We start from the raw sequence: 9,815 nt of genomic DNA on the forward strand, positions 1-9,815 counted from the left end.
TTACAAAAAATACAATATACAGGTATGGGACCTGTAATCCAGAATGCTCGGGACATGGGGTTTTCTGGATAATGGATCTGTAATTTTGATCACGTTACATCTACTAAAAAATCAGCTGATATTAAATAAAATCACTAGGATTGTCTTGCCTCCATTCATTATATCTTAGCTGGGATCATGTTAAAGGTACAGTGTACTATTTTAAAAAAAAAATATATATATGTGTGTGTGTGTGTGTATATATATATATATATATATATATATATATATATATATATATATATATATATATATATAGATATATATAGATATAGATATAGATATATATATATATAGATATAGATATATATATATATATATATATATATATATATATATATATATATATATAGATATGTGTGTATAGGATCCCTTATCCGGAAACCTGATATCCAGAAAGCTCCTAATTGCGGAATGGCTGTCTCCCATAGACCCGTAAAAGATACCAGACACACGATAGCAAGTGTAGCGGGGATGACCCCTGCGTGTTTAATTACGTCAATTAAACACGCAGGGGTCATTCCCGCTACACTTGCTATCGTGTGTCTGGTATCTTTTACGGATCTTCGAGTAGGAGAGGCGCCGACCTCTCTAACCAGCACCGGGCTTGAACTTAGAGAGAGGTGGGGAAAAGAGGACCATTGGGAATTGTCTCCCATAGACTCCATTTTATCCAAATATTTCCAATTTTTAAAAATGATTTCCTTTTTCTCTGTGATAGTGATGGGCGAATTTATTTGCCAGGCGCGAATTTGCTGCGAATTTGCGCGATTCGCCACCAGCGAAAAAATTCACGAAACGCCCGGCGTCAAAAAAAATTTTGGAAAAAAACGGACTCCGGCGTCGAAAACGGACGTTGGCGTCGAAAAAAATATTCGCCCATCACTACTCTGTAATAATAAATCAGTACCTTGTACTTGATCCAAACTCAGATATGATTAATCCTTATTGGAAGCAAAACCAGCCTATTGGGTTTATTTAATGTTTAAATGAATTTCTAGTAGACTTAAGGCAAGAAGACCCAAATTACGGAAACCCCAGGTCCTCAGCATTCTGGATAACAGGTCCCATACCTGTGTGTGTGTATATATATATATATATATATATATATATATATATATATATATATATATATATATATATATATATATATATATATATATATATATATATATATATATATATATATATATATATATATATATATTATGGTGTTTATGGGAAATGGCCTTTGTATAATTCTGAGCTTTCTGGATAACAGGTTTCTGGCTAATTGACATCTATACATAAATATGCACATAAATATTTCTTTCATAGGTCTAAATATATTTGGGGTTATTTGTGAACGCAAACGCAGTTGTGGCCCTGCAAATTTCCCTGCAGTTAGTTGTGTGTTAAACCCCTTTCATTATAGGTGATCCTTGTACTTCTGTATAGTTGGGCTCAGCGCCTCTCAGTTCATTATAAATTGATCTGATTGCCACAGAGGAACCCTGGAGATACCACCACCTCCTGACCAGGTGGTAGATTCAGGGTTCCCTTTGTGCCCAGGGTCAATAGGCTCAGCACACTTGCTCTTTAAGAATTGGGGGTGGAAGTCACTTGGGTGCCCAACACTGGAAATGGAGCTGCTTGCACTGTTGTGTTAATTGCAATGAATCAGACACTATTTCACCATGAGCAGCACAACTGCATGAGATGAATCGCCCCTTGTGACCTCAATCACGATGAGGGAAAAAGTGCACCATTTTGGGTGAAAAAATTGCAATTTCCCTCTCAATAGTATTTTGCTCACTGCACTTGCGGACAATTGATGCAGGAAACTCTGTGTTTATGCATTATAATGACCATTAGAACCCAAAAAATGAAACAAAAAAATTAAATAACAAAGTAAATGTTTAGGAAATGTATATACCACAAAACCAAGTTATTCTACAATCTACAATGTTTTGCTCTCATTAATTTAACATTTTTATTTTGCTCTAAGCTGTAGAACCTTATTAAACATCAGCATGAACTATTGTGTCAACAAAATGTTGGTTTCATTTTAAGCGATTCTCAGTTATAGAAAGGAAAAACATATACAAATAAATCACCATCAAAATGATCATATTTAGGGCTGCCTCAATAAAATAGTTTGATGACAGGTTGACTCTAAAATATTGACTTTTTTAAGCTAGGGAGTATGGCAGCTTGCATGTTGTGAGATGGCAACAGAAATGTCTGTTCGATTCCATCTTTTCTAACAAGACAGCACAGTCACTCGCATGAGCCATGACTTACACAGACAACACACAGCGAGTTCCCATAAGTTGTCAAGTGCTTGCCATTGCTGCCATCGCTGTTAACCTCAATTTACATAATGTCACATCAGAGTCCCTTTTTATAGAATTAGATAGAAAAGAAGGACTTCGGCTTTGTATTTGGAAGAGATTGTCAGATTGGTTTAATACAGACCGGGAGATGGCTTTCATAAATACTCCTGCATGAAGAACAAAGCTTAAATTCATCATTGCAGAGAAAATTAATATTTGTATTCTTTATTTTAATTACATACAGGGTCATTTTTTATATAGAAAGAAAACATTTAGAAGTAACTTTTGAAGTCAAGTGACCACTAGCAATTAAAAACATTGTTAGTTGACAAAGGAAAGAATGTGTTTATTCACCCGAGCAGTTTGTTATGAGACATTATTCAGATCACGTTATTGTTTTAACTCACTCATTTTCTATAGTTAAGTTTAAAAAAAGAATAGTTTTTTTGTTTTTTTTTGTTCTACATAAATAGTTTTGGAATAATAGCAGTATAACAACCATACAGTATGTACTAAATGGCACTAGGTTTGGACTTATACAGCTTTAAATGATGATGTCAAAGTATCACTTTTATCAGTAATCACAGTTTAAATTCAGACATGAATAGTTCATTTTATCACAATTTTGCAACAAGAAAATATATTTTCAAAAATTGTGAGAATTTTAAAATGCAAATGACACCACCTAAAACCTGTTTAACTTTTGACTATGATTTTTGATATGTACCACTTATAATAAATGAATATGCAAATACCACAAACAAGTCTCAGAACACTGGTGGGCTCTACCATGCCTGCAGTACAACTAAATATTTTATTCTATGAAGGTTACTCCCTAGTCCCTGGGAGATGTCAAAAGGTTCTGTTATCTTTCTAACCCATGGGCATAAATCAAACCAAAAGTTCTGGACTTTACTGGGATTTCTTGCAAATGCACCCTTTTGCTCACTTCCATGCATGACACATCTCTGGGACTCAATGCTCATTTTGTCAGATTCATTGCTGTCATTATATATTTTTTTAAATAGACTTACTAGGGTGCTTGATAAGGAAGCCTCACTGTGCTTGTTGATGCTAAATTAGGAAGATCTCCATCATCACTGCATTGGATCTTTTTGGATCTGTTTGAACCATTATGGGCTCTAGGTGAATGATATAGACTTTTAATTTAGACTATTGATATTTGATTGCCACCCTAAAAGCTTTACTAGGGGGCAGTTTTATCAAGTGTCGAATTGAAAATTAGAATTTTCATTTTTTTATTGCCAAAACTGTCGAATTTGACTAGGAAATTGTTAAAATTCAATTAGAGTTTTTTTTTTTTTAAATTCAAATAAAATTTTCGAGATTTATCATACACTGGCCCTTTAAAAACTCAAATTTGCCTATTCGCCACCTAAAACCTGCTGAATTGCTGTTTTAGTCAACGGAATACACCATGGGATCAATTTGGAGTTGTTTGCAGAAAAAACTTGAATCAAGTTTTCAGGTAGATCCTATTCACCCGAGTTTTGGAAATTCTATTTTTTATTAAATTTGAATTGGTCAAATTTCAAGTTCATGGGAGTTTTTAAAAACTCACATGAACTCGAAATTCAACCTTCCCGTGTACTGTAGGTACTGCCCAAAAGTAGTATTGGGATTCTCTCTTCTCGTATATAATATATTTGAATACAAGCAGTAGGATAGAGTTTTATTCACTATTAAACACTCACACACATGTATTAGCATTCCGCATTTGTAGGACTATAATTTCCCACGTTTTCTTAGAACGAGTACCTGCCTTAAATAGAACTGTGGATGTAATTCCATTTGTGGCAATGTAAACAGCTGATTTGTATGCAAAGCAGATGTTTTGGTTGGATGGATGTCACAGGATCTTATTTAGTATATTATATTGGAAAAATGTAGCTAATGACATGAAGAGATTCTGACTGAAGTGATATAAATAGAGCTTTTAGCTTGTGCAAGATGGATTTTATGCAGAGTCGTACAAATCTCTGCATTTGAACCCACTTATAATAATATTCAATACTGGCCCTTTTTTCCATGAACATATAATAATTCAGTGAATTCATAGATGTTAATGGACACAGATTAGTTTGCCTTTTTATTTCATTGCAAGGCATATTTCTGTACATTTTTGATAATCTCTTCCTAGTGACAGTAATACTTTATAAATGAATATTTCTTTCCCATTGAAGTGTTATTATCAGATTTCCCAAGTCAGAATTAGAGATAATGTAAAATAATTAGAAGTACTTAAACAGAAATGATGACAAAGCAGGGTCTTGGGGTCTATATTATGGATCACACCATTGATTTTGCATAATGATGATTAAGTACATTAATATTTTGCTGTCAACGTTTATGAAATCGTATCTGCACCCAAAATTATTGCCAAATAGTGCTTATCTTGACAAGGACAGCAACTTTATTTCTAACCATAAATATTTGTTTTATCTGCTTTAGAAAGATAATGTCCATGACTGTCCCTGGTACTGAATCATTAAAATCAATATTCCTCTTAATAAAATGTTACAGTAACTCTGAGCGAATATGTGTACAGTTATGGAATCTGTTATCCATAACTGGTTATCCAGAAGGATCCAAATTATGGAAAGGCCATCTCCCATTTTATCCAAATGATCCAAATTTTTAAAAATGATTTTCTTTTTCTGTGTAGTAATAAAACAGTAGCTTGTACTTGATGCAAACTAATATATAATTAATCCTTTTTGGAATGAAACCAGCTGATTGGGTTTATTTAATATTTACATGATTTATTAGTAGACTTAAGGTATGAAGATTCAAATTACAGAAAGATCCTGAAAACCTCAGGTCCTGAGCATTCTGGATAACAGGTCCTACAACCTCACAACAGATGAACATCCAAATCGAGATCACTTATATTATTATATTATTATATTAAAAGCAATGTTATTTCTCATTAAATTACTGTGTTGATGGAAAAATGGGCAAGGTTATTGTTTGGCACCCTGGGAGACCAGTGTACCTTCCTATCTCTTGGCGTATGTGCGCATGTGCACTGTGATGTTGTGCCTTGTCACACATGGAGGGGTGAAATTTAAATATTTAAAACCTTTCTTGGCACCTTTCCTGGCACAAGCTAACTGTTATGGAAAGTTATTCAGGAGCCCTGGGTCTTTTTTGGAATGTCACAATACTCGAAACAGGGGACCCCTTGCAACTCTGGTCTTCTTCAATGCAGTTTTGGGTACAGGGAAGTGGTTTAACAATTTGAATTATGCACCAAAGTGCCATACGAACATCACAGCACATCTCCATGTGTCACAGTTAGGGATGTAGTGAACTGTTCGCCGGCGAACTTGTTCGCGCGAACTTCGCCCGTTCGCGTCCGCCGAATGTTCGCGAACGTCGCGCGACGTTCGCATTTTGAGTTCGCGTTCGATTCGAATACAAATCGTTCGACCATTCGAATTCCTTCGACCGCTAAAAATCGAACGATTTCCATTCGTTCGAACGATTGTAAGCATTCGAATGAATGAAAAGCATTCGATCGAATGCTTCGATCGTTCGATTTGAATGAATATCGTTCGATCGAAAGATTAAAATCCTTCGATCGTTCGATTCGAACGATTTTAGCGGGTGTTCGAAGTTCGCGAACTGTTCGCGAACGTTCGCATTTTTTGCCGGCGTTCGCGAACACCAAATCGGCAGTTCACTACATCCCTAGTCACAGTACATGTGCAGATGGACACGGGGACCAGCATGTGGAAAGCTAGGGTATAAGTCAGGGAACTTCTATTGCTTATACATGTATCTAGGTAACAATGCCTAGAAGATCAAGGGGCAGATTTACATAGGGTCGAATATCGAGGGTTAATTGACCCTCGATATTCGACCATCTAAGTTAAATCCTTCGACTTTGAATATCGAAAGATTTAGCGCAAATAGTTCGATCGAACGGTTAAATCCTTCGAATCGTTTGATAAGAAGGATTTTAATCCATCAATCGAACAATTGTTCTTTGACCAAAACACATTAAAAAGTCTATGGGGACCTTCCCCATAGGCTAACATTGCACTTCGGTAGGTTTTAGGTGGGGAAGTAGGGGGTCAAAGTTTTTTTTAAAGAGACAGTACTTCGACTATCGAATGGTCGAATGATTTTTAGTTCGAATTGTTCGATTCGAAGTCGTAGTCGAAGTAGCCGATTCGATGGTCGAAGTAGCCAAAAAATTCATTTGAAATTCAAAGTATTTTTTATTTTATTCCTTCACTCGAGCTAAGTAAATGGACCTCTTAGTGTTCATTGTTAAAATATCCAGTTCTTTATATGTGTAATTTACAACAGAAATAATCTGAATATTTCATAAATAGGTATTCAATACCGTAAAGCAGTGCTGTACAACTTCTATTGTACAGAGGGCCAGCATTTTTTTAATCTACATGGTGGAGGGCCGATAACGGAAGCCAGTGTTAGCCACTCCCTGTTTTAGACCACACCCACTTTAAACCACACCCATGTTACCGCAAGACCATGTCCACATCAATAGCACACCAAAAAAACAAATGGTTGGTGCTCACTGCAGGGATCAGGGCCGGAACTAGGGGTAAGCAGAGTAGGTGGCTGTCTAGGATGCCATCATTAAGGGGCGCACTTTTAAGGGGATTTTTTTCGGTTTTTAATTTATTTGTTTATTTAATCAAAAGTTGGGTGGAATCTATCTCCTTCACCTTCTCCCTCTTGCCGGCAAGAAATAGCTCCTTCTGTGCGGTGCAGCCCGAACGTGCATACACGCGTCAATTACATCACTGATGTGTTGGGTGACAGAGAGAGGCAGAGAGCTGGGGGGCTGCTTGGTGTGACTCTCGCTGCTCTCAGCCTTGCACAGTTGCACTGAACTGAAGACATTCTTTCTATTACTGTGAAGTGTGAAGCTTCTTGCTGGCACAGCCAGGTACAGATTTGGTGCCATATGTTTGCTGTTGCTGCTGGGCTGGGCGCTGGCACAGGTACATAAATACTTGGGGGCAATATGATGTGATCAGATTTATTTTTGGCTGCTGTTGGCACAGGTAAAGATTGGGGGCAATATGATGGCTGCAGGAGGGCTGTATGATGGATGGCTGCTGAGCTTTTTGCACAGGTACAGGGGGCAGTAATATAAATGAAAAAATGTTGTACATTTTTTTGCTCTCTTTATTTAAAAACCATCATGGTAAGGAGGGAAATGGTAATGCAGGACAGTGGGGCACTGAGTGAAGCTCTTGCCTAGGGTGCCAAACTACCTTGTGCCTGCCCTGGCAAGGATGTCACTCATATGTGAAAAAAGCTAAGTCATATAAGACATACCCATAAATCCATATGCCTCCTCCTCCCCTGTGTATAATACAGTACCCCATCCAGGTCCGGACTGAGAATTAAAATAGGTCCTGGCATTTCAGGTACACAGAGGCCCAATCAGCCCACATGTAGGCCCAAACAGCCCCTACCAGCCAGCTAAATACTGACTTTCTATGGGACTTTATAGCAGCCCCTCAACCCAACAAATTGCCAGTCTGGGCCTCAGGGTCTCAGGTGTGAACAGTACAGGCTTTAGGAGAGTGAACAATAGAGGTGTCACAAGTGTGAACAATACAGGGGGGTCACAGGTGTGAACAATACAGGGGATTGCAGTGTGAATTTGAGGTTTAAACAATGCAGGGGCCAGTTAATCTCTGTAGTGATACCTTTTAAATCTTGCAAATGGTAAACAGACACAGCAGGCAGACTTTGATGTGGAGGGCCAAATAAGGGGGTGTCGCCAGTTGGACAGCCCTGCCGTAAATCATATGATACCAGATTGTGAGTCTGGCCCCTGGTGGAACCAGATTTTTGGTTGTGAGGTTTTAATCTGAATTAGGGTAACATTTATGAAGAATAACTATTTGCCCGTAAAGACAGTCCTGGAAACCTAGACTAAAAGTGTTATTGGCTGTCCAATATTAATTAATGGCTGCTACAAGACTGTTATCATATATGTGTAGCATTTTTTTTAACAAAATCTATGGACATAAAGGGGCAGATTTATCAAGGGTCAAAATGAATTCGAGGGAATTTTCAAAGTAAAAAAATTCGAAATCCAAAGTAATTTTTCAGACCAAATGTTTGACTCCAATTGAACAAGTCTTAACATTACTGCCCTAAGGTCTTTGTTATTGTATTTTGCATTAGGACCTCAGTATAAGTTAGCCTTATTTGGTTATGTGAACTGATACCTCCTTGTGAAGTGTAACATGTTGAAAGCTTTTCCCTGCACAGAGTATTTGATTTAAAGATTACAAATTATAAATGGCAGACTTTATACTTTATTGATCCTCTGCTCTTTCCTGTTGTGGCCTGTTCTTCGTGTAACATAAATATTCCCTTTGCAGTCAAAGAAATACAATGCTAGTTCTCTGTTTCTTTTCTGCAGGCTATAATATGCATTGAAATTTTGTACTGCATGAAAAGTCAAGCACATGGAGAAGAAATTATTATTATTATATGTAGGTTTTTTTTTGGAAATGCCAGGATGTTATAAGCCCGAACAAAGTCTCAAAGGCACAATCCGGTAGTTCTAAATTGATGGACAAAGGCCAACTGCCAGACAGAGAAATCATGGGCCCAGCTCTTATATATCTATAGCTTATTGTACCCCTAGGGTTATTAATTTAGAATCAGATTAGTAGCCTTCTGTTACTTGGCCCACAGTGCTTGTCAGGGCTGCGATCCTTACACAGACACAGGTAATTGTGTATTATACTTTATTTCTTCTGACATCTTTTCTCCTTTCTGATGGGAAGAAAAACCTGTAGGTTTAAAATGAAAGTAATTGCAATAAAACCACCTCTCTCATTTATTATTTCCTTCCCTAAAGGGACTGGATTTGATATAATGTTTGGCATATAATTTTAAGAACACCTCACACATTGTTGCTGCAGAACATTAGAAATGAGATATGACATCAGATGTTTTAATTCCTCTTTATCCCTATAAGTTTTGTTTGCTGGTTTTTTTTTTTTTTTACACCATTGCTTTTTACTAGCAATTGAACACTGCCACATATAGCAGAAGGCCATATAAATTGAATGAATTGCAGCTTTTAGGTTTATTATACTGTTTTGTAGACCAAGAAAGATGTTTTGATATTAGAGATGGAAATTGTATTACTGTAGCTATTAAGTACACTAGTAATATGTGAAACAGCATTTTATAATATTAAAAATACAGAACAGGTATGAGACCTGTTATCCAGAATGCTCGGGACCTGGGGTTTTACGGATAATAGCTCTTTCCGTAATTTGGGTCTTCATGCCTTAAATCAGCTAGAAATTCATTTAAACATTAAATAAACCTAATAGGCTGGTTTTGCTTCCAATAAGGATTTATTATATCTTAGTTGGGATCAAGTACAAGCTACTGTTTTATTTTTATAGAGAAAAAGGAAATCAT

Source organism: Xenopus laevis, chromosome 2L (genome assembly GCF_017654675.1).
Source record: "Xenopus laevis strain J_2021 chromosome 2L, Xenopus_laevis_v10.1, whole genome shotgun sequence".
Classification (NCBI taxonomy): Eukaryota; Metazoa; Chordata; class Amphibia; order Anura; family Pipidae; genus Xenopus; species Xenopus laevis.